Raw genomic sequence first — 24,762 nt, 5'->3', positions numbered from 1 at the left:
ATACTTTTATACCATCATCATAGCACCTCTTAGTTGGCAGTAAATGGATTTGACTGCTTTCCCCACTTGGCTAAACCAAAAAAAAAAAAAAAAAAAAAAAATGAACTCCAAGCGAATGTCTTGTCCAAGAGCTATCAACTGGCAAAGCAAGCACTTGAAACAAGGTCTTATGACTCCAAATACCACAATCTTGCGCCCTCAGGCCTGGGATAGAGCTTTTATTCTTCAAATAGAAAAAAGAGCAAAAAATCTTCCTAAAGTTTAATGGCATACTGTGATGACACAACAACATTCATAAATTGGAACTGATACCAGATGTGCAGGCACCACTTTCTTGAACAGTGAAACGGGGCACATGTAACACAAGATCTGTGATTGGAAATGACTACCACTGATCCTAGCACAATAGAGTTTTCATGGAAAAAGGTGCTTATTGAATGAAAAGATAAAGATTTGCCACAAAATGCATCTGCCACAATAAAGTCTCTGCCCCAGAAAGCACTTTACTGTCCTATTTCCACAATAGTATTATATTTGTCCTTCTGCAATATTTTTAGTACCTCTAGATTTTAATTTGAAATGGATTTTTAATTTAGTTTAACTAGGTACTGAATACCTAATTAATACTTAAAGCACTTCAGTTTGGATCAGAATGAAGATGCCTACTAACAATATTTAATGATTATTTAGGGAAATATTTCAAAAATGAGCATTCTAATGGGTTTACATAAATATTTGACACAGCTTAATTATCTTTACAAATATGAATAGAAGATGAGGAAGTAATACCACTTCTCAGCAGGCATTCCTATTTAATAATGTGGGTGGTAAGTGGAATCCATTTGGAAAAACAAGGTTTCATGCTCTTTCTAATGAAATTTCTATTTTTTACTAATTCCTCAGAGATGAGACATTTAATGAGAAGACAAGTCTCACTTTTGTGACTTTTTCTTTATTGTTTTCTTCTATTTTTATAAATGCAGAGAAGGTGTCAAGTTCAGATGGTACATTTTCAAAACACTTATTGATACAGACACTGTCTTCTTCAGGATCTGCCTAACTCCTAAGAATGCCATCATTATCATTACTGCCAGCAATCACAAATATTTTTATTGTCTATTATTTAGAAGTCATTATGCCAAGTCTGGAAATAAGATAAAAATGAGAGTATTAACCATTATTTATGTCTTCACAACTAGTATACAGACCCATGGGAGTGAGAACTATGTTTTTCTTATTTATCTTTTCATTTTCAGTCTTCTCTCAGGCACAGACAAAGGACTCTAGATTTTTTTCAATAAACAGATCTACAAAATTAAAATTATAATAGTAATGACCCCTTGGCTGATATTCCACCAGTTCCCTTAGTATGGTTTTCAGTTGTTTATGGCCAGCCTCCATTCTGCTTGGTCAATGTTCATGATTTACATATTCTTAAATATTTTGAAAATCACTTATATCCATATCAAAGAAAAGTGTTTTAAAATGTAATGCATGTAAAAAAAAATTTAAAGGCTGAAGATTTGTTAATAATAATGATGGTGCTGATGATGGGGATGATGATTAAAATGAGAAAAATGAACATAAAAGGTAAAATTAATAACATGTAGCATGTTAAAAACCAGGTTAATAAAGTAATAAAATTCTTAGAGATTCAGAAAGAGAGAAATTGATGGGTCTAGTCTAAACTAAGAAATATTTATAAAATATATTGCACTTGAAGAGGTGTTAAATTACTGGTATGACATGATTAAATAAAAGGGAAAATTATTTTTGCAGGTCCAATTACCTAGCCATATAATTTTTATATTAAATGATGAGACATTCAATTAAAATGTTTTACCTTTCTGAAATACAATGAGATTGGGAATTTTAAGAAATGTAATAACAATGAATGGACTATTTTGAATGAATGGACAAAGGTAAAGAAAATTATGATGTTTTGATTAGTTTATTGTACACCAAAGATTTCTGTATTTTTTAATATGGAGATGGAAAGGAAAATAAAAACTAAAAATTAAAAATGGGTAAAAAGATTGCTAATTAAGCATATAAAATAAGCTTAGTAAATTTTTAAAAATTAAATGCTTATCACTAATAGTTTAACATTCAAAGTTAAAATATGATTTGAAGAAAACACATAACTATCATTGCTGTAAATCAGGCTATACAATAAAAAGGAAAAATATTGACATAATGTTGTTGAATGCATAAAACACCATGGTTTTGTTGGAATTTTAGATAAATGTGATATATATGGAAACAATGGCACAAAGGAGGGAGATGAAATGGAATTTGCTTGAAATAAAGTCTCTTTTTACCAAAATTAAGTTAGTATTAACCTAAAGTAGCTTGTGAAAAATTAAAATGCATATTGTAATCCCAGAACAACCACTAAGAAAATAACTCTAAAAATATAGTAAAAAAAATTAAATGAGACATTAAAAAAATATCTATTTAGCACACAAAAAAGGCAATAAGGAAGAACAAATAAAAAGTACATGAGACACATGGGAAACAAATAGCAAAATGGTGGATGTAAATCCAACAATAGCAAAAATTATAATAAATATAAATGCACCAAACCACCCAAAGACAGAGATTATCAAACTAAATTTTTTAATAAGCTCAACTATATGTTATTTGTCCAAGCAACAATTTAGATTCAATGACAAAAAGTGTTAACATTTTTTAAAGATTAAAAAATTTATATCATACAAATGATAATGGTAAATGAACAGAAGTGGCTATATTTTTAACATAGAAAGATAGACTGTAAGACAGGCAATATCAGTAGAGTCAAAGATCATTACTTAATGACAGAAGAGTCAATTCATCAGTAAGATATAATAATTATAAATATGTATGCACCTAACAACAGAGCTCCAAAATGCATAAAGCAAAAATTGACAAAATTGAAAGGAGGAGCAAATTATTCAATGATAATAATTGGAGATATCATTGCTCTACTCTTAATAATTGACAGAATACCTAAGCAGAAAATCATCAAGTACTTAGAAGACTGAACAACATTCTCAGCTAGTTTTGATAAATTCAGAAGTATTTAAAGCACACAAAGTATGTTTTCTGACCACAGTGGAATTAAATTATATATATATATATATAACAGAAAGGAACTTGATAAATCTCCAACATTTTTTTTTTATTGGAGTAAAATTGCTTTACAACGTTGTGTTAGCTTCTGCTGTCCAATGAAGTGAATCAGCTATATGTATACCTATATCCCCTTCCTCTTGGGCCTCCATCCCACCCATCAAGGTTGACAAGGAACACTGAGCTGAGGTCCCTGTGCTATACAGCAGATTCCCACTAGCTATTTTACACATGGTTATGTATTTATGTCGAACCTAATCATTCAGTTCATCCCACCCTCCCCTTCACCACCATGACCACGTGTCTGGTCTCTATGTCTACATCTCTATTCCTGCCCTACAAATAGGTTCATCTTTATGATTTTTCTAGATTTCACATATATGTGATAATATACGATATTTGCTTTTCTCTTTCTGGCTTACTTCACTCTGTGTAACAGAATCTAGGTCCATCCACATCTCTACAAATAACCCAATTTCATTCCCTTTTATGGCAGAGCAATATTCCATTGTATATATGTACCACATCTTCTTTATCCATTCATCTATCATTGGACATTTAGGTTGTTTCCATGTCCTGGTTATTGTAAATAGTGCTGCAATGAACACTGCAGTACATGTGTTCTTTTGAATTATGGTTTTCTCTGGGTATATGCCCAGTAGTGGGATTGCTGGGTCATATGGTATTTCTATTTTTAGTTTTTTAAGGAAGTGCCATACTGTTCTCCATAGTGGTTGTATCAATTTACATTCCCACCAACAGTGCAAAAGGGTTCCCTTTTCTCCACACCCTCTCTAGCATTTATTGTTTATAGATTTTTTGATGATGGCCATTCTGACTGGTGTGAGGTGATACCTCATTTTAGTTTTGGTTTACATTTCTCTAATAATTAATGATGTTCAGCATCTTTTCATGTGCCTCTTGGCCATCTGTATGTCTCCTTTGGTGAAATGTCTATTTAGGTCTTCCACATATTTTTTAATTGTGTTGTTTGGTTTTTTGATATTGAGCTCCATGAGCTGTTTGTATATTTTGGAGATTAATCCTTTGTCCGTTTCTTCATTTGCAAATATTTTCTCCCATTCTGAGGGTTGTCTTTTTGTCTTGTTTATGGTTTCCTTTGCTGTGCAAAAGCTTTTAAGTTTCATTGGGTCCCATTTGTTTACTTTTGTTTTTATTTTCATTACTCTAGGAGGTGGGTCAAAAAGATCTTTCTGTGGTTTATGTCAAAGAGTGTTTTTCCTATGTTTTTCTCTAAGAGTTTTAGAGTGTCCGGTCTTATATTTAGGTCTTTAATCCATTTTGAGTTTATTTTTGTGTATGGTGTTAGATAGTGTTCTAATTTCATTCTTTTACATGTAGCTGTCCAGTTTTCCCAGCATCACTTATTGAAGAGGCTGTCTTTTCTTCATTTCAGGTTCTTGCCTCCTTTGGCATAAATTAGGTGACCATATGTGCATGGGTTTATCTCTGTGCTTTCTATCATGTACCATTGATCTATATTTCTGTTTTTGTGTCAGTACCATACTGCCTTGATTACTGTAGCTTTGTAGTATAGTTTGAAGTCAAGTAGCCTGATTCCTCCAGCTCTGTTTTTCTTTTTCAAGATTGCTTTGGTTATTCGGGGTCTTTTGTGTTTCCATACAGATTGAAAAATTTTTTGTTCTAATTCTCTGAAGAATGTCATTGGTAGTTTCATAGGGATTGCATTGAAATTAAGTAACACACTTCTAAATAACCCATTAATCAGTCAAAGATAAAGGGAACTTAGAAAATATTTTGAACAGAGCAAAAACAAAATATAGCATAATTTATGTGCTGCAGCTAATGTAGTACTTACAGAGCAATTTAGAGGTTTAAATGTCTGTATTAGAAAATAAGAAATGTCTTAAATCAATAAGCTATGATCCTTAAGAAACTAAAAAAGAGGAGCAAGCAGAAGGAAAGCAGCCAGAAGGAAAAAAATAGTAAAGATCTAAACTGAAATGAAAGAAACAGCAAAAATAAAAACAATTTTAAAAATCATGAAACTAAGAGACGGTTCTTTAGAAGACAAAATAAATTAACAGGTTTTTTAGCTAAGCAGATGAGGAAAAGAAGGAGAAGACACATATTAAAATCAAGGATGAAAGAAATACATCACTACTAATCCCACCAAAATGAAAAGGATTATAAAGAAACACTACAAACAAATTTATTCCAACAAATTTAGATAATACAACAAATCCTTGAAAATAAACAAATAATGAAAACTGACTGAAGAGAAAAAAAATGAATAGACCTAAAGCAAGAAAATAAATTGAAGTAGTTTTTTTTTTTAACCTTCCTATAAGGAAAACCTGAGGAACATATGGTTTCACTGTTAATTTCTATCAAGTATTAAAAACTAAACTAAAGCAATACCAATCCTCCATAAACCCTATAAAAAAAGGAGATGGAATCATTTTCCAATCCAATCCTTAAGGCCAGTTTTATCCTGATATTGACAAAACCATCACAAGGGAAAACAAAACACAACAATAGCCCAATATCCCTCATGAACACATACTACAGAATCCTTAGCAAAGGATTAGTAATTAAATTCAGTTTCATATAAAAGATTATATAGCCTGACGAAGCTCAGTTTATTCCAGGAATGCAAGATTGGTGTGACCTTAAACAAATCAATTAGTATTATAATCAATATTAATAGAAACATATGTAAAATCCAAATGATAATCTTAATAGTCAAATACAAAATGTCTGGTAAAATCCAGCACTCATTCATCTGAAAAAATGTTCAGATTCTAGAAATAGAAGGATATTTCCTCAATCTTATCAAGGGTGTTTGTCAAAAACCTACAGCTAAAATCCTACTTAATGGTGACTGAATGCCCTCACCCTGAAATTTGGTATTACAGTGGCAGAGTTCCAACAGAAATGATATAGATCACACGGCCTACAAAAATTATTATTTGGCTCTTTAGAGAAAAATTTGTGGATCTCTATCTTACATGAAAGTAGTCACCTGCAAAAAAACTACATATTGTATGATTGCATTTATATATTTCAGAAAGACAGAAAGAAAACCAGTGGTTGCCTGAGCCTGAGAGTGGAGACATGGATTGACTACAAACAGGCAAGAGGAAACTTGCTGGGGGATGAAAATGTCTTAAGATTGGATTGTGATGATGGTTGCAGAATTGTATATATTTATTAAGAAAACACTAAATTGTAGTTATAATGGGTGAACTTTTATATATAAATTATATTTCACTGAAACTGTTAAAAATTAACAGGTCCAGTAATTATTTTACAAAAATTATTTTAATCCAAATGACTTAAAGTACTCATTTACTGTGATTAAAATTTGAATTTTCTATTACTTAATTTTAAAATTTTGATATAAAAAACTTTGTGTCTCATTATTACTGTTATTATTATTATCATTATTTTTGCGGTATGTGGACCTCTCACTGTTGTGGCCTCTCCCACCGCAGAGCACAGGCTCTGGATGCGCAGGCCCAGCAGCCATAGCTCACGGGCCCAGCTGCTCTGTGGCATGTGGCATCCTCCCAGACCAGGGCACGAACCCACATCCCTTGCATCGGCAGGTGAACTCTCAACCACTGCACCACCAGGGAAACCCTACTGTTATTATTTTTAAAGGTCATCTAATTAAAACCTTTTTTTTTGACATGAGAAAGGGCACATATTTTTCTAATTTTGCACAAAGGCACCGTATGGACTAGCAGTATTCATGTTTCCAATAGCATGTTACAGAGCTTCTTAATTAATGTTTTGTTTAAAACATTAATAACCATATTCACAGGTGAAAGGAGCTGGTAGAGGGGGGCAGATACATTCAACCCAAAAAGACTTTGACAGTGTAGACAATCTAAGAAGATTTAAACTGGTAGGCACATAAAGTCCTACTCTTCTTGAGTTCCAAAATCCAAACATCATGTAAAAGATGGATATGAGACGGCATAACAGTAGTACACATTAAAGAGAGGTTTCAGTTGAGAGTAAGCTTGATAGCAGTTAAGAGTGGGAACTCCTTAAATGTGTGGCATCTCATCATTTAGGAGAGAGATTATATGCCTCTTTATAGCAACCAAGAAGAGAAGCAAAGCCAAAGGACAGAACTGAAAGGAAAACAAATTTTAGCTCAGCATGTTTTAATGATTACAAGTCCCTGAAGCAGCAGATGATATAAAATAAGACCTGAGATATTTCTAAAGCCCATTCAACTTCTGTTATTTAATAATTCTATGTCAATGAATGGTATAATAACTCAGGTTCCTGATCATCCAACGTCAAATTCCACAAATTAGATTTTAGTGTTTCCACTTTAAACTCATGGCAGGCTCATTCCTTAGTTAAGGGGTTTTGTTTGTATCTGTAATTAATGTTGTAAGTCTCCTTTTTTCTCCCTAATGTTTCTTCTCTCATGTTCTATCTCCACCTGTACACTATGGAGGAGAAATTGGGGAACTAACACCCAATATATCAGTTAGGTAGTTGCTCTCTCCATCAAGTTAGTCACCCACAAGGACGATGGAGCTATTGCCTATCTATGACTGGGGAAAATAGGGCTGCTCTTTCTGCATTACCCATATTTCTCCTAAGCATAAACAATACAGTGGATGTGATGAAGATTTAACTTATATATAGATGCATGTGTGTACACTTGTCCATATATGAAAAAATTTCATTATTTGTGGATTCTATATTTGTGAAGTTATATACTCCCTAAAATTTATTTTTAATCCCAATGTCAACATGCATTATGCTTCCATGGTTATTTGTGGACATGTACAGAGTCACCTGATGTGTATGTTCTCAGCTGTGGTTGAACAACACTCTGCCTTCTTGTTTAAGCTTTCATACTGTAAAAAAATATCCTTTATGTTTTTCACATTTTTGTGGGGTTCATTTTTTAGTGAATTCACCATTTAAAATGGCTCCCAAGTGTAGTGCTGAAGTGCTGTACATTGTTCCTAAGTGCAAGAAGGCTGTGATGTGCCTTATAGAGAAAATCTGTGTGTTAGATAAGTTTATTCAGTCATGAATTATGGTGCTGCTGACTATGATTTCAATTTTAATGAGTCAAGAATATATATTAAATGAGGCGTCCTTAATCAGAAACACATAAAACAAGGACATGTACTGGTCAGTTGATGAAATATTGTGACCAGAGGTGTGCAGGAACCTAATTCTAGGATCAATGGTTCAGTAACAGGATTCACTAATTCAGTGTTCATAGCAACTTTATAGAACAAACTACTATGAATAATGAGAATGAAATGTGTGCGTGTGTGTGTGTGTGTGTGTGTGTGTGTGTGTGTGTGTGTGTGTGTGGAGAGAGAGATAGAGACACAGACTGAGTGGTTCTTTCAAAGTAAGCTGGGAGTGGGAGGAAGGGAAGGTGATGTACACTGAGAGAAATGTCTCATATATCATAACATCTTATGGAAAAACCTGAACAAATTTTTTGGCCAACAGAGTATATACTGAATCTGAAAGAAGTAATACCTATGATAGAACCCTGGCTTTGTATGCCAGATAAGAAATCATATTTTTAGAGAATTAGTTACTAATAACCTGTCTCTTATTATTTTAATTTTTATAAATATCAGATTCCTCATCAGGCATATAGTAAAACTCAAATTAATATTAGCTTTTACATAATACTGACAAAGTTGGGTACTACAAAGTAAAATTATTAAGATAAAATTATTGCTTAGTTTCTTCCCATGCAAAGAAGAGTATTGGCTCCAATGAGCTCTATGTACGTCTCCACTGCTCAAGATTCAAAAGTTCTTTTTCAAGGTAGGCGGGATTCAGTTTGCTTCTGGTTCTGGGTACGCTCACCGGGGAAGGGTCTCCTGGAGCCAAAGTCAGTCAGCGACCTATCTGAGGTACTTCAGAGAGAGGTGACAGTCTGTTAATGGAATCAACCTCTTCATCCAGCAGGCTCACAAATTTGACTTGTCATCCTTAAGTGTATCAGCCTCCAAAAGAGGAGGTAATCTGCTGAACAGGCTGTAGAGAATTATATTCCATGTTTTTTTATGCTTGGCGCTCATGTTGGTCAATATTTTTCTTTAAACAAAAAGACAGGTAGGGAGTTGAGGAAGATGGCGGAAGATTAAGATGCGGAGATCACCTTCCTCCCCACAGATACATCAGAAATACATCTACACATGGAACTGCTCCTATAGAACACCCACTGTACACTGGCAGAAGACCTCAGACCTCCCAAAAGGCAAGAAACTCCCCACGTACCTGGGTAGGGCAAAAGACAAAAGGAAAAACAGAGACAAAAAATAGGGATGGGACCTGTACCAGTGGAAGGGAGCCATGAAGGAGGAAAAGTTTCCACAAACTAGGAAGCCCCTTCATGGGCGGAGACTGCTGGTGGTGGAGCTGGGAAGCTTCAGAGCCATGGAAGAGAGCACAGCAACCGGGATGTGGAGGGCAAAGTGGAGAGATTCCCACACAGAGGATCAGTGCTGACCAGCACTCACCAGCCCGAGAGGCTTGTCTGCTCACACACCGGGGTGGGTGGGGGCTGGGAGCTGAGGCTTGGGATTTGGTCGGGTCCCAGGGAGAGGACTGGGGTTGGCTGCATGAACACAGCCTGAAGGGGGCGAGTGCACCACAGCTAGCTGGAAGGGAGTCCAGGCAAAGGTCTGGAACTGCTGAAGAGGCAAGAGACATTTTCTTGCCTCTGTGTTTCCTGGTGAGCAAAGAGAGGGTATTAAGAGCGCTGCTTAAAGGAGCTCCAGAGATGGGCACGAGCTGCAGCTAACAGCCTGGACCACAGAGATGGTAATGAGATGCTAAGGCTGCTGCTGCCGCCACCAAGAAACCTGTGTGTGAGCACAGGTCACTATCCACACCTCCCCTCCTGGGAGCCTGTGCAGCCCACCACTGCCAGGGTCCCGTGATCCAGGGACAACATCCCTGGGGGATCACAGGGCATGCCTCAGGCTGGAGCAACATCACACTGGCCTCTGCCACCACAGGCTCGCCCCGCATCCATAACCCTCCCTCCTCCCGGCCTGAGTGAGCCAGAGCCGCCAAATCAGCTGCTCCTTTAACCCTGTCCTGTCTGAGAGAAGAAGAGATGCCCTCAGGAGACCTACATGCAGAGGCAGGGCCAAATCCAAAGCTGAAGCCCCAGAGATTTGCGAACAAAGAAGAGAAAGGCAAATTTCTCCCAGCAGCCTCAGGGGCAGTGGATTAAATTTCCACAATCAAGTTGATGCAACCTGCATCTGTGGAATAACTGAATAGACAACAAATCATCCCAAACTGAGGAGGTGGACTTTGACATCAAGATATATTATTTTTTCCCCTTTTCTACTTTTTGTGAGTGTGTATGTGTGTGCTTCTGTGTGAGACTTTGTCTGTATAGCTTTGCTTTCACCATTTGTTCTAGGGTGCTGTCCATCCGTTTTTTCGTTTGTTTGTTTCTTTTTTAAAAAAAAAACTTTTTTCTTAATAATTATTTTTTATTTTAATTACTTTATTTTATTTTATCCTCTTTCTTTCGTTCTTTCTACTTTGTCTCCCTTTTATTCTGAGCCGTGTGGATGAAAGGCTCTTGGTGCTGCAGCCAGGAGGCAGTGCTGTGCCTCTGAGATGGGAGAGCCAACTTCAGGACACTGGTCAACAAGAGACCTCCCAGCTCCATAGAATATCAAACAACAAAAATCTACCAGAAATCTCCATCTCAACACCAAGACCCAGCTTCACTCAACGACCAGCAAGCTACAGTGCTAGACACCCTACGCCAAACAACTAGCAAGACAGGAACACAACACCCACCCATTAGCAGAGAGGCTGCCTAAAATCATAATAAGGCCACAGACACCCCAAAACACACCACCAGATGTGGATCTGGCCACCAGAAAGTCAAGGTCCAGCCTCATGCACCAGAACACAGGCACTAGTCCCCTCCACCAGGAAGCCTACACAACCCACTGAACCAACTTTAGCCACTGGGGACAGAAACCAAAAACAATGGGAACTACGAGCCTGCAGCCTGCAAAAAAGGAGACCCCAAACAAAGTAAGATAAGCAAAATGAGAAGACAGTAAAACACACAGCAGATGAAAGAGCAAGATAAAAATCCACCAAACATAACAAATGAAGAGGAAATAGGCAGTCTACCAGAAAAAGAATTCAGAATGATGATAGTAAAGATGACCCAAAATCTTGGAAATAGAATAGATAAAATGCAAGAAACATTTAACAAGGACCAAGAAAAAATAAATATGAAACAAGCAACAATGAACAACACAATAAATGAAATTAAAGATACTCTAGAAGGGATCAATAGCAGAGTAACTGAGGCAGAAGAATGGATAAGTGACCTGGAAGATAAAATAGTGGAAATAACTACTGTAGAGCAGAACAAAGAAAAAGGAATGAAAAGAACTGAGGACAGTCTCAGAAACGTCTGGGACAACATTAAACACACAAACATTCGAATTATAGGGGTCCCAGAAGGAGAGGAGAAAAAGAAAGGGATTGTGAAAATATTTGAAGAGATTATAGTTGAAAACTTCCCTAATATGAGAAAGGAAATAGTTAATCAAGTCCATGAAGAACAGAAAGTCCCATACAGGATAAATCCAAGGAGAAATATGCCAAGACACATATGAATCAAACTATCAAAAATTGAATACAAAGAAAACATACTAGAAGCAGCAAGGGAAAAACAACAAATAACACAGATGGGAATTCCCATAAGGTTAACAGCTGATCTTTCATCAGAAACTCTGCAAGCCAGAAGGGACTGGCAGGACATATTTAAAGTGATGAAGGAGAAAAACCTACAACCAAGATTACTCTACCCAGCAAGGATCTCATTCAGATTTGATGGATAAATTAAAACCTTTAGAGACAAGCAAAAGCTGAGAGAGTTCAGCATCACCAAACCAGCTTTACAACAAATGCTAAAGGAACTTCTCTAGGCAAGAAACAAAAGAGAAGGAAAAGACCTTCAATAACAAATCCAACACAATTAAGAAAATGGGAATAGGAACATTCATATCGATAATTACCTTAAATGTAAATGGATTAAATGTTCCCACCAAAAGACACAGACTGGCTGAATGGATACAAAAACAAGACCCATATATATGCTGTCTATAAGAGACCCACTTCAGACGGAGGGACACATACAGACTGAAAATAAGGGGATGGAAAAAGATATGCCATGCAAATTGAAATCAAAAGAAAGCTGGAGTAGCAATTCTCATATTAGACAAAATAGACTTTAAAATAAAGACTATTAGAAGAGACATAGAAGGACACTACATAATGATCAAGGGATTGATCCAAAAACAAGATATAACAATTGTAAATATTTATGCACCCAACATAGGAGCACCTCAATACATAAGGCAAATACTAACAGCCATAAAAGGGGAAATCGACAGTAACACAATCATAGTAGGGGATTTAACACCTCACTTTCACCAATGGATAGATCATGCAAAATGAAAGTAAATAAGGAAACACAAGCTTTAAATATACATTAAACAAGATGGACTTAATTGATATTTATAGGACATTCCATCCAAAAACAACAGAATACAAATTTTTCTCAAGTGCTCATGGAACAATCTCCAGGATAGATCATATCATGGTTCACAAATCAAGCCTTGGTAAATTTAAGAAAATGGAAATTGTATCAAGTATCTTTTCTGATGACAATGCTATGAGACTAGATATCAATTACAGGAAAAGAAAACTGTAAAATATACAAACACATGGAGGCTAAAAATACACTACTTAATAACAAAGTGATCACTGAAGAAATCAAAGAGGAAATCAAAAAATACCTCGAAACAAATGACCATGGAGACACTACAACCCAAAACCTATGGGATGCAGCAAAAGCAGTTCTAAGAGGGAAGTTTATAGCAATACAATCCTACCTTAAAAAACAGGAAACATATCAAATAAACAACTTAACCTTGCACCTAAAGCAATTGGAGAAAGAAGTACAAAAAAATCCCAAAGTTAGCAGAAGGAAAGAAATCATAAAGACCAGATCAGAAATAAATGAAAAAGAAATGAAGGAAATGATAGCAAAGATCAATAAACCTAAAAGCTGGTTCCTTGAGAAGATAAACAAAATTGATAAACCATTAGCCAGACTCATCAAGAAAAAAAGAGAGAAGACCCAAATCAATAGAATTAGAAATGAAAAAGGAGAAGTAAGATCTGACACTGCAGAAATACAAAAGATCATGAGAGATTACTACAAGCAACTCTAGGCCAATAAAATGGACAACCTAGAAGAAATGGACAAATTCTTAGAAATGCACAACCTGCCAAGACTGAACCAGGAAGAAATAGAAAATATGAACAGACCAATCACAAGCACTGAAATTGAAACAGTGATTAAAAATCTTCCAACAAACAGAAGCCCAGGACCAGATGGTTTCACAGGCGAATTCTATCAAACATTTAGAGAAAAGCTAACATTTATCCTTCTCAAACTCTTCCAAAATGTAGCAGAGAGAGGAAGACTTCCAAACTCATTCTGCAAGGCTACCATCACCCTTATACCAAAACCAGGCTAAGATGTCACAAAGAAAGGAAACTACAGGCCAATATCACTGATGAACATAGATGCAAAAATCCCCAAGAAAATACCAGCAAACAGAATCCAACAGCACATTAAAAGGATCATACACCATGATCAAGTGGGGTTTATTCCAGGAATGCAAGGATTCTTCAGTATACGCATATCCTTAAAAAACTGATGACCCAGCAATCCCACTCCTGTGCATATACCCTGAGCAAACCATAATTCAAAAAGAGTCATGTACCAATATGTTCATTGCAGCTCTATTTACAATAGCCAGGAAATGGAAGCAACCTAAGTGTCCATCAACAGATGAATGGATAAAGAATATATGGCACATATATACAATGGAATATTACTCAGTCATAAAACGAAACGAAATTGAGTTATTTGTAGTGAGATGGATGGACCTAGAGTGTGTCATACAGAGTGAAGTAAGTCAGAAAGAGAAAGAGAAATACCGTATGCTAACACATATATATGGAATCTAAGAATAAAAAATGTTATGAAGAACCTAGTGGTAAGATGGGAATAAAGACACAGACCTACGAGAGAATGGACTTGAGGATATGGGGAGGGGGAAGGGTAAACTGTGACAAAGTGATAGAGTGGCATGGACATATATACACTACAAACGTAAAATAGATAGCTAGTGGGAAGCAGCTGCATAGCACAGGGAGATCAGCAAGGTCGTTTGTGACCACCTAGAGGGGTTGTATAGGGAGGGTGGAAGGGAGTGAGATGCTAGAGAGAAGAGATATGGGAGCATATGTATATGTATACCTGATTCACTTTGTTATAAAGCAGAAACTAACACACTCACCATTGTAAAGCAATTATACTCCAATAAAGATGTTTAAAAAAAAAGACAGGTAAATAAAAAAATTAAAAATAAAATTTAAAAAAAGATAAAATTATTTAAACTGTGTAAAAATTTCTTAGAATATATAATATTATAAGAGTATTATTTAGCACATAATTTCAGGGAGCCATACTTTTAAACATGCATTTAGCATCATCAGGAAGATTTATAGGTAATTAATGGTGTCTGCCAGAAGCATCAGTATAGGGAGTAGTATACTCACTTAAAACCTGCTATATGAGGGCTTACAGACTTTCATTGTGGATATATAGTTTATATTTCTAATATTACACCCTCGGTTATATCTGGAGAGAACTGCAAGTCACTTAGCTCAGGAAATACTGAAAATTAATTTTTATACAAAAGTTTTACAACTGTTGAGCACAAGTGGCCTCAAACTTAAGTATGTTCACAACATGGGACTAGGAAGAAGCCATGCTGTGAAACTAGCATAACCTCCCAGTACACTCAGTAATAAAATTGACACAAGCAGGATTTACAAATTAGTGAGCATAAGAATGTAGAAAGAGACCTGTGGCTTATGTATCAATTTGATGATTGCTTCATTATGGAGCTGTGGGAATCTGTGTTTTTGAGGAGAGACTCCCCCAAGCATGTGGCTGAGATATGGGACTAGTTAGCCTAAACAGTAGGAATGGCAAGAGTGAAAGATGTACCAAGGGCCCAGGTTCTGTCAGAGTTCCTGGGAATAGTTCTTGTTCCATAAGGGAGACTTCAAGGATGGGTACAGAGTGGACATTCACCTATGACATTGATAAAGCTATAGCTTCAGGGCCCCTCACATGCCTGACTTTCTCTCAAGGCCCTGGGAGAGCCCTAGAAAGGTGTTCATATTGTCATGTTGTTTTGTAAAACTTAACCAAAGTAAAACATTTTTGCATGTATGACCACTATCTCTTTGTAAAGCCTCTTCCCCTCATCATATCTCCCTTTATATCTAGTGGCTTAGAGTGGCTATGAGTAATTTTGAAACCCTGCTAAGAGGAAATAAGTTAGGCACACATTTAATTAGGACTTACTTAGTGAGATAATTATTTGGCTTTCAGTCACTTCCATGAACTTGTTATTACTAGCCAGATATAAGCATGGCTTCTTAGAATACTCTTACCTGCAGGCCAATTCACTTGGAGTTCTGACAAAAAGGTAAAGGGCCAGAGACCATATCTGAATATAGGTTTTCAAAACTTGACAATAATCCTAAAAATTTATTTTATGTTACCAATAGTGAGCTGTGAAGAGGAATGATGAAATGCTTTCAAACTATTAGTAATAAAAAAAACATATTTCAGGCTTCCCTGGTGGTGCAGTGGTTGGGAGTCCGCCTGCAGATACAGGGGACATGGGTTCGTGCCCCGGTCCGGGAAGATCCCACATGCCACGGAGCGGCTGGGCCCGTGAGCCATGGCCACTGAGCCTGCGCATCCAGAGCCTGTGCTCCACAACGGGAGAGTCCACAACAGTGAGAGGTCTGCGTACCGCAAAAAAAAAAGCACATTTCAATCAACCCTCCTAGGGGAAAGACTGAATTTTCTATTATAATAGATAATTATAATAGACATTGTAATATCTACATATTACAATGATAGATATTTTATATCCATAGATATTACAATATATAGTTATTATAATATCTATATATATTATCTATTATCTATATTGTAATATAGTTGTCAATAGTCAAACAATATAAAGCCAAATAATGTTTAAAATTATAAAATTGTTATCAGGTAGCTAACTAGTACAAAAATTATTTCATTTGGCTAGATTGTGATATTTGTGGTATTTATCACATTTGTAATTTTTTATTTCTTTTTCATGCTAGATATTCAGTCTCATACCTCATAAAATAGGGTGGATGTCTGTCTCTGGGTCTGGCTAGAAAAAAGCTTGACTGATCATTGAAACTTTCAGTGAATTCAGCTTCAAGGAACTGGCAAACACAGGAGCATAGAAAAGGGAGTAAGGCAGTGGCTGGTGGAGGTAGCCAGGAGAAATATGCCTCAGGGAAAATTCCACTTGAGACATTATTCAGACATAATAAGAAGACAATATGTATCCCTCAATTTATTTTACAAGTCTATTTAATGAAGAAGATGTTATTGCTTATAACTTTGTTTTTCTGGTCAATGGAGATCTCAGAACCATAGAAAGTATAACGTTTTAAAGATCACATACTTCAAGAACTTTTTCTTTTGATGAGTAAACTGAGGCCTAAAGTGTTCAACATATTATTGCTTAGTGGCAGAACATACTAACATTTCCTGTGAATATATACCTTCTGAGAACTGATATTTTATGAAAACTGTCTGGGAAACTAGTTTATACCAGTGAAAGTACTCCATATTAATCAAGGGATTTAAAACATAGAAAGAAGACACAGTAAAGGCTTATTGTCAAATGGATGCAGAGACCTTCCTAAGTCCCTGTCAGCATTATATCACAAGAGAACATTCACTAATATTCTGTGCACATAACATTTATCATGAGCAATTATAGATCTCAAGAAAAGGTGAGCTAAAACCCAAAAGCCCTTAAAAAATCACTGCATTAACCTTAAGGACTCAAAATAGTTATTTAAGTAGAGATCACATCAGGTATTTTACCTAATCTGCATTGACTCCAGTGAAACAAAATGCTCACCTAATTTTTTTTTTTTTTTTTTTTTTCGGTACGTGGGCCTCTCACTGTTGTGGCCTCTCCCGCTGTGGAGCACAGGCTCCGGACACGCAGGCTCATCGGCCATGGCTCACAGGCTCAGAAACTCCGCAGCATGCGGGATCTTCCTGGACCGGGGCACGAACCCACATCCCCTAGCATCGGCAGGCGGACTCTCAAACACTGCGCGACAGGGAAGCCCTCACCTAACTTTTTTAAAGTCATTCAATATTTCACTTGGGTGGCAGGTACACATAGGCATGAAATCTAGTATTCCAATCTGGTAAATTTCTTTGTATCACTCTAGGTGAGGCTTCACAATTCATGAATTAACTCACAGTTGACCAGATGCCACTTTTACAATGATCCAAAATTTGGTGCTTTTTTCCCTCTAGTCATTCTAATAATCAGACTCAGCCATAAAATTGCAGTTTCATTTATTGATTAACTTCTACGTACCAAGTGCAGTCCTACATTTTATATTCACAATCTCATATAATTTCCACCAGGTATTATTTTCCCAATTTTACAGATGAGAACGCAGGCTCATAAAGATTAAATAACTAGGACAAGGTCAAATAGCCAATATCTAACAGGGCCAGAATTTCAGATAAAGTTTGCTGTTTACCAAAACCTACCTTTTAGAGCAGCAGCAATATGATGACCCCCTCACTGGCCTCAAGGGGAAGTTAAAACAATAGAGGAGCTGGGCTTGAGTCTAGGTTCATTCTCTCACTAGAATCCAACATAGCCTCTTATAGAATCATTGTGACAGTAGATGGAAAGAAGGAAAGTAAATTGAATAAAATAAACATCCTCCTAACAGACAGAAATGACTACATATTGCACCACATTCATGCAGATAACCTGATTCAGACAGCCCTGTATCAGTGACAGCCCAGACAAGAGAACTGGCTGCCTCATGCAGTTCAGTGACACTGAGGGAAGGGTCCCAAAGCTCAGGCTCCCATCCTGGTTCTCAACTTTTTTCTCAGCTTCCTTCTAGATGTTTTCATCTGAATAGTCCAAAGCAAGAGCCTTTAACAGAATTTATTAATTCATCCTTTTATTCCATAAACATTGTTTTTGGACTAGGATGTAAAAATCTGTGTATGCCTTATGCTGGAGCAGGTGCACATTTAAACAAACTACCATAAATGTAATGTTCATAAAAATATCGAGACCCTTAAAAATGTGGTCTTTATCATGACTTTTCTGTTTTAGTTAAATATACATGAATTTCTTGATATATATCTTATATTTCACCATCAAATCTGACTTTTCCCTCTTGTAGCATATTGCACTGTACAAAAATGGTTGCGTTGTCATTGTCTACTGCCCGTGTTCTTTTATAATCTTGTCATGCCCCTAGAGATGAAGTATAATTTCCCTCCTCTTGATATAGGAAGGTTTGGGACTCACTTATAATAACCAGAATGCAACCAAAGGGACACAGGGTTGCACTTTGGCAAGGTTAGAAAAGGTGGCACAGGTTCTGTTTTGTTTACTAAGACACTGTGTTGGAGCTCTGAGCCACAATGGAAGCAGTAAACTGCCCTGAAGCTGCCATTCTGTGAGGAAGCCCAAGCTAACCTGTGGCAAATGAACTGCAGGTGGCTTATAGAAGCTATATATAGAAGCTATAAAGAAGCTTAGTTCCTACAACAACAAGGAACTAAACTCTGCCCACAAACCAAATGAGCATGGATGTGGGTTCTTCCCCAGGATGGCCTCCAGATGAGAATGCAACCCAGCTAGCTGCTTAACTGCAACCTGTGATACCTTGAGCAGAGCACCCAGCTAAGCCATGCCCAAATTTCTAACCCACAGAAATTGTGAAGTAATAAACATGTGTGGTTTTAAGCCACTAAGTTTTTGGCAATCTGTTACATGGTGAAAGAAAACTAATGTGGGAACAAAGAATGAGCTTAGTGTATAAATTTCATGCCATGAAGTCCTGAAGAGGTACATTGGAAGTTTGGATCTAAGCAATACTAACAGGGTTAGAAAGATCAGATATGAGACCTAGAAGATCCATGAAATTAAAAGGAAATCATGGAAAACACTATTCTTCTGACTTGCAGTTGGAGGAGCAGGGCACCCTCTCTCAGGATCTTACTTCAGGCAATCCCTCAAGGCTCTGTCTTTGGGCTTCAATCTCAGCTTCTTGCCTATTCCCTGTCTCAGATTCTCTGTGCTGCATTTGGCCCCAGCTTTATTATTTTCCCCTAACTCTCTCTAACTCCATTTCAACTGCTCCTCTGAGTTCTCCCTGAGTTCTCAGTCACAGGTTTTATTTTTCACTGGCTGCAGTCTAGCTGTGTCTTTGTCAAAATTCAGCCCAACTTTAGGAGTCCCTACCCAAGTTCTGCACTCCCAGATGGGAAACCAGTATAGCTAAGGTGTCTGATTTGGTTTTTTTATCTCCTGCTTGATAGAACTACCATTTTCTAAGAGCACACACTGTGCTAACATAAGGAGGAAGAAAATGACAGCACTGATTCAATTCAGCACTAATCTGTGCAGATGTTCTGACACTTTGCTATGGGGCCAGAGTCATCGTCAGGATGGAAAGGGTCTTTCCAGGCCTTGTCCAAGCCTTCTTGTAGCCTAATTTTGCTTCATGTTAAATTGGCCAGTCACTTTATGATGGGATCAAATGGCTTCTTTAAAAAGTGAACAGGTGCTATATTACAAGCCAGTGAAATCCATTCCCATGAATTGTGGTAATAGGCAAGCTGCAATGTCATTCCAAAACTAGTAATATAATAAAGCTTTCAGAGAAATCAGGGTTTTCTTGTCTCCCAAAACTAGATGAAGTGGAAATTGGTAAAATAAATTAGTCTGTACCCTTCCTACTTCCACAAGACTAGAGATCGCCTCTGTGCCTGGGAATAGATTGAACCTTAGGGTCAAAGTAACCAATTAACTTGGGTACGTTAGAGCCATGTACATCTATTGAAACATATACTTTTTTTTTAAAGTTTGTCTTTATAGATCAGAAAAAATATCCTCAGGCAGAATCCTAAACAGGGCATATTGTCATGGACAACAATGTTCATAAATATTTTGGCAACAGTTACACACATTTTACATCTTCACTTCCTATGATTTTAAATGTCTGCTTCCATCCTTACTTAGCAAAGCATTTCTAGTGCAGCCTCTTCATAAATCTCCCCTGAATTATTTCCAGTCATCTTCATGAGCAGAAAAACCTCATCTGGCTAATAAAAGTAATCCAATTTGCATATTTTAATTTATTTAAATACATACCAGTAAATTAAGATGTATCACAGCTGTGCCAAGCCCTCAGGATACAAACAAAGATGAGTGTACAATGAGCTTACAGCCTAATGGAAAGGAAAACTAAAAATGCCAGGGTGGTAAATGCCTTTAAGTGCTGGTTCCCATCCCTAAATCCACACTTGAACCACCTGGAGAGATTTAAGTAGTACTCTTGCTCTGTCCTCACTCTTAAAGAGTCAGTATGGAACAAGAGGCAGTTAATAGAAGTGTTTGAAAGTTCCCCAGATGACTTGAATGTGTATCTAGTATTGAAATTCACTGCCTTAAAGGATGCATTTGCCAGGTGCTATAATAGTAATCCACTAACTCTGCCTGTGGGAGGGAAGTCACAAAATGCAGGTAGCTCTTGAGTTTAAACTTAAAGAATGCAGAAAACCTCTCCAGGTAAGGAATTGGGTCCAGGAAGTTTGGAGGGCTTTTGAAGTAGGATTAGTTCTCTGGGCAAAATCCTGTTGAGGCTAACTTTTAACTACTTTCCTAATTTATCCAGGTGTGCTCATCTCCACTGCCACCACCCCAGTGCAAATCATTGTCATAATTGCCTTGCATGAATCTACCAGTTTCTTAGCTTTTTTCTGCATAAACACTCTTTCTTCTTCAAATATATTCATCCCTCTGCAGAGAAAAAGATTTTCTTACAACACAAATCAGTTGCATTGCATTGATTCAAAACTCACAGTGGATTCATGTTGCTCCTAAAATCCAAAACATTTAACACAGCAGATTAGATCCTATGTTGTTTAGTCCCAGACTCTCTTCAGCCTCACCTTAGGTGTCCTGGTCCACTTTCTCCTTTGTGGACTAAGTTCCATTCATGCCAGCTCTGCTTCAGTCCCTGTGCAAACCATGCTTTCTCCTTTCTTAAGGCTTTGCAGAGATGATTACTCTTTCTAGAATGCTATCCCCACACTGCTTTTCAGTCCACCCTGTGACCTAGAAAACTCTGCTTTTGATTAGTTCTCTGCTTAAGTGCCCCTTCCACAAGGAAGATTTCCCTCCCAACTTAGGAATCCCTGTCATATGTCCCCAAAGCCACATCTTCCTTTGTAAAACCAAACTTCATGGGCATATACATCTCTCCTGTTAGACTGTAAGATTTATGAGGGCAGAAACTGTTTCTTTCCAGTCTGATCCTGTATTACTGGCATTCTGCACAGTGTCTGGTACTTGGTAGATTATTGATAAATGATGGTTGAATAAACAAAATAAATGTATACTACCTACACGAAAAATACAATCTTACCTACTTTCTCTCTCCAACAATTTTTATTTCCACCCAGCTCAAGATTTGGGCCATGAGATGTGTCTTACCTGTCTTTATTGCACCCTTTTTCCCTCTCTGCTTTCTCTTTCTCCCTTTCACTCTTTTCTATTTTTCCTCTGAAGTTTAGCTTTTCGTATGGGTATCTGCATTTAAACAGAGGAACAAATAAACAATCATTATTAATAAGTAAAATATTACCTTAATGTACATATATAGATTGCCATGATGAAAAGGGAAGGAGAAGCTGAGTAATATTTTATGAGCAGCTACAATATGCTTAGTATATTCAGTTAATCACTTAATTATCTTTCATGCATAAACATTTTTCCCATTTTTCAGATGAAGGAACTGAGATTAGAGAAGTCATTATTTCCCAAAGGTCTCACAACTAATAATAGAACTACCAGGCTAATGACCAGTGTCTATATAATTCCCTATCCATTGCTCTCTCCACTACTCAAATCAGAATCTGTAACAAGAGATAGACCATTTCCAATGATTCAAACCTCCTATATGAGAAGCTCTCTAAAGTATCTTAATCTTATATACTTTCTTGCACTATAGATTTCAGGTGTCTATGTTTCACTCAATTATGCCTATAAGGATAAAAGATTATGCACATTACCAATTCCTGTCTCTTGTCTCATAACTTTTTTAAAAATTGCATTCATTCATCCATTCAATAAACGTCTGGTACTGGGAACATAATTCTGAATTGCTTTCAGAAATTAATATTATTAATCATAAAGGCATTTTCTTAAGATTCTGAATTTGGTTATACTTCATTTCTTTCTAAGCTTTGGAATTAAATTCCATTATGCAATACCTACAATACAGTTGGTAATTCTTGTATGTGTATGAAATTTAAAAGGTCCTTCTGGGCTGTGTGGAATGGAGAAGTAAGCTAGCAAAGTGTACCCTGACTCTTAAAACATGTAAATTGTGCCAGACCACATCATGATGGACATTGCAGGTGAAGTGCAAATCTTTTTAATACCAGTTCAGTCAAACCCATGTGGTCCAAGATAATATTACAGAATTACAGACAAACTGATCTAACATTAACTCCATGCAGATCCATAAATTTTAAAGATAAGACCATTAAAAGTTCCAGCAACTTTGTGGTTTACTGAGATTAAGAAGATTCCTGGTATTTCTCGAATTATGTGTGACTTAACATCAAAGCCCCCAGGAACTACTGGCTGGGAGTAATAAACTTCATGCTCTACTAAAAAAAAAAAAAAAATCTCTGCCAAGACCATCCTATGAGTAACTCCAGCTCACCTCTCCCCTCTTTCCTACCGCTCCCTGCAAATCGTATAAATGGGTTTAATTATCAGTTAGTTCTTAAGATTACTCCCAAGTTGGACTACTTATTATCTCTTACCATGGCAAGGTCTTATCTAGAAAGGAAAGGCTGCAAAAACAATATCTATCTCAAAGACAATATCTTTCAAAGACAATATCTAACTGGACAAATTTACCTGACATCACAGTGTTCATCTGTTGCATTCTAGGCCCAAACCTGAGGGAGGTGTCACCTGTGTTAGTCTGCACAAATTGCTCAAGCAAAAATAAAAAATAAAAAAAATTATTCAAGGTAGCTATTGACCACATAGCAACTTGATTAAAGAGAAATGGAGAGAAACAGTCAAATCCATAAAAGAACTATATTAGGATTGAAAAAAGCCTGTAAGAAGGGGGTAAAAGGGAATAGAAGGGACTAGACAAGTGCAAGATGAGTCAGGGAACCTGGTTCAAGACAGAAACTGAACAATTTGATTGTTTTAAAACTTGATTTTAGACTTCGGCTGTTAACCATGATGAAGAAACTACTCTCCAGCTCTAAACAAATACCTCTAAAATGTGACCAAATATATGAAGTAAATGTTTTTAATCATTTTAAAACATTGAGTGCATAATGGCAAACCTGGAAAGGAGAAAGAAAAACTTGAGTTCCATTATTCCTGCTTTCTTCCTGGAGCCAATTTCCAGGCTGAAGTGCAAGGAAGGGCAGCTCATATATAGCATAGTGGACTCACTGAGTTCGGTAGAGAGAAATCAGAGATGTGTTCTTCTGGAGAGGCTGGATTTATGGGGAAGAGTCCCACAGAGAAGAGAATTGTGCAGAAAATGAGTTCCAGACTCTTCATAGAATATCTCCTTGGATTTTTAGTTAAACACTAAATACACATGATTAGGGCAGGCCTCAGTGAGGATGGTCAAGAAACAACTACCAGGAAAAGAACACAGCAGAAGCTATTAGACACATAGGAGTTTGTACAGGATAGGGAGACATGTGAGTTCTAAACTAGCAGAGAGAAGAGGCTTCATTGAACAATTCAAGCATTTAGCAAAGATCACAAAAAGCTCCTGTGGGAGAAGAGCTAATCTAGACTTACAGCAAATGCTGCTGTAGACCCATCTTACTGAAGGTTAAAAACAGCTTATCTATAAATAAATGAACCAAAGCCAACACCCTATTAATAAAACAACAAAGTCCAAAAATAGAAGTAAGGCAACTTTAAAAAGATGCACTATAATATGGCAAGATAAATATATTTTAAATAAATGATAAAAGAGAGATACCTTTATGTTAAAAAATATACTTCAGGGGCCTCCCTGGTGGCGCAGTGGTTGAGAGTCCGCCTGCCGATGCAGGGGATACGGGTTCGTGCCCCGGTCTGGGAGGATCCCATATGCCGCGGAGCGGCTGGGCCCGTGAGCCATGGCCGCTGGGCCTGCGCATCCGGAGCCTGTGCTCCGCAATGGGAGAGGCCACAACAGTGAGAGGCCCGCATACCGCAAAAAGAAAAAAATATATATATATATACTTCAATTCATACCTCACATCATGTAGAGATAGTAATTCAAAATGGATCATAGATCTAAATAAAAACTTAAAATAAAATGTAAATTTTGTATTATATAAAATTATTTAAATTC

Source organism: Mesoplodon densirostris, chromosome 7 (genome assembly GCF_025265405.1).
Source record: "Mesoplodon densirostris isolate mMesDen1 chromosome 7, mMesDen1 primary haplotype, whole genome shotgun sequence".
Taxonomy (NCBI): domain Eukaryota; kingdom Metazoa; phylum Chordata; class Mammalia; order Artiodactyla; family Ziphiidae; genus Mesoplodon; species Mesoplodon densirostris.
This window is presented reverse-complemented; position numbering follows the sequence as displayed.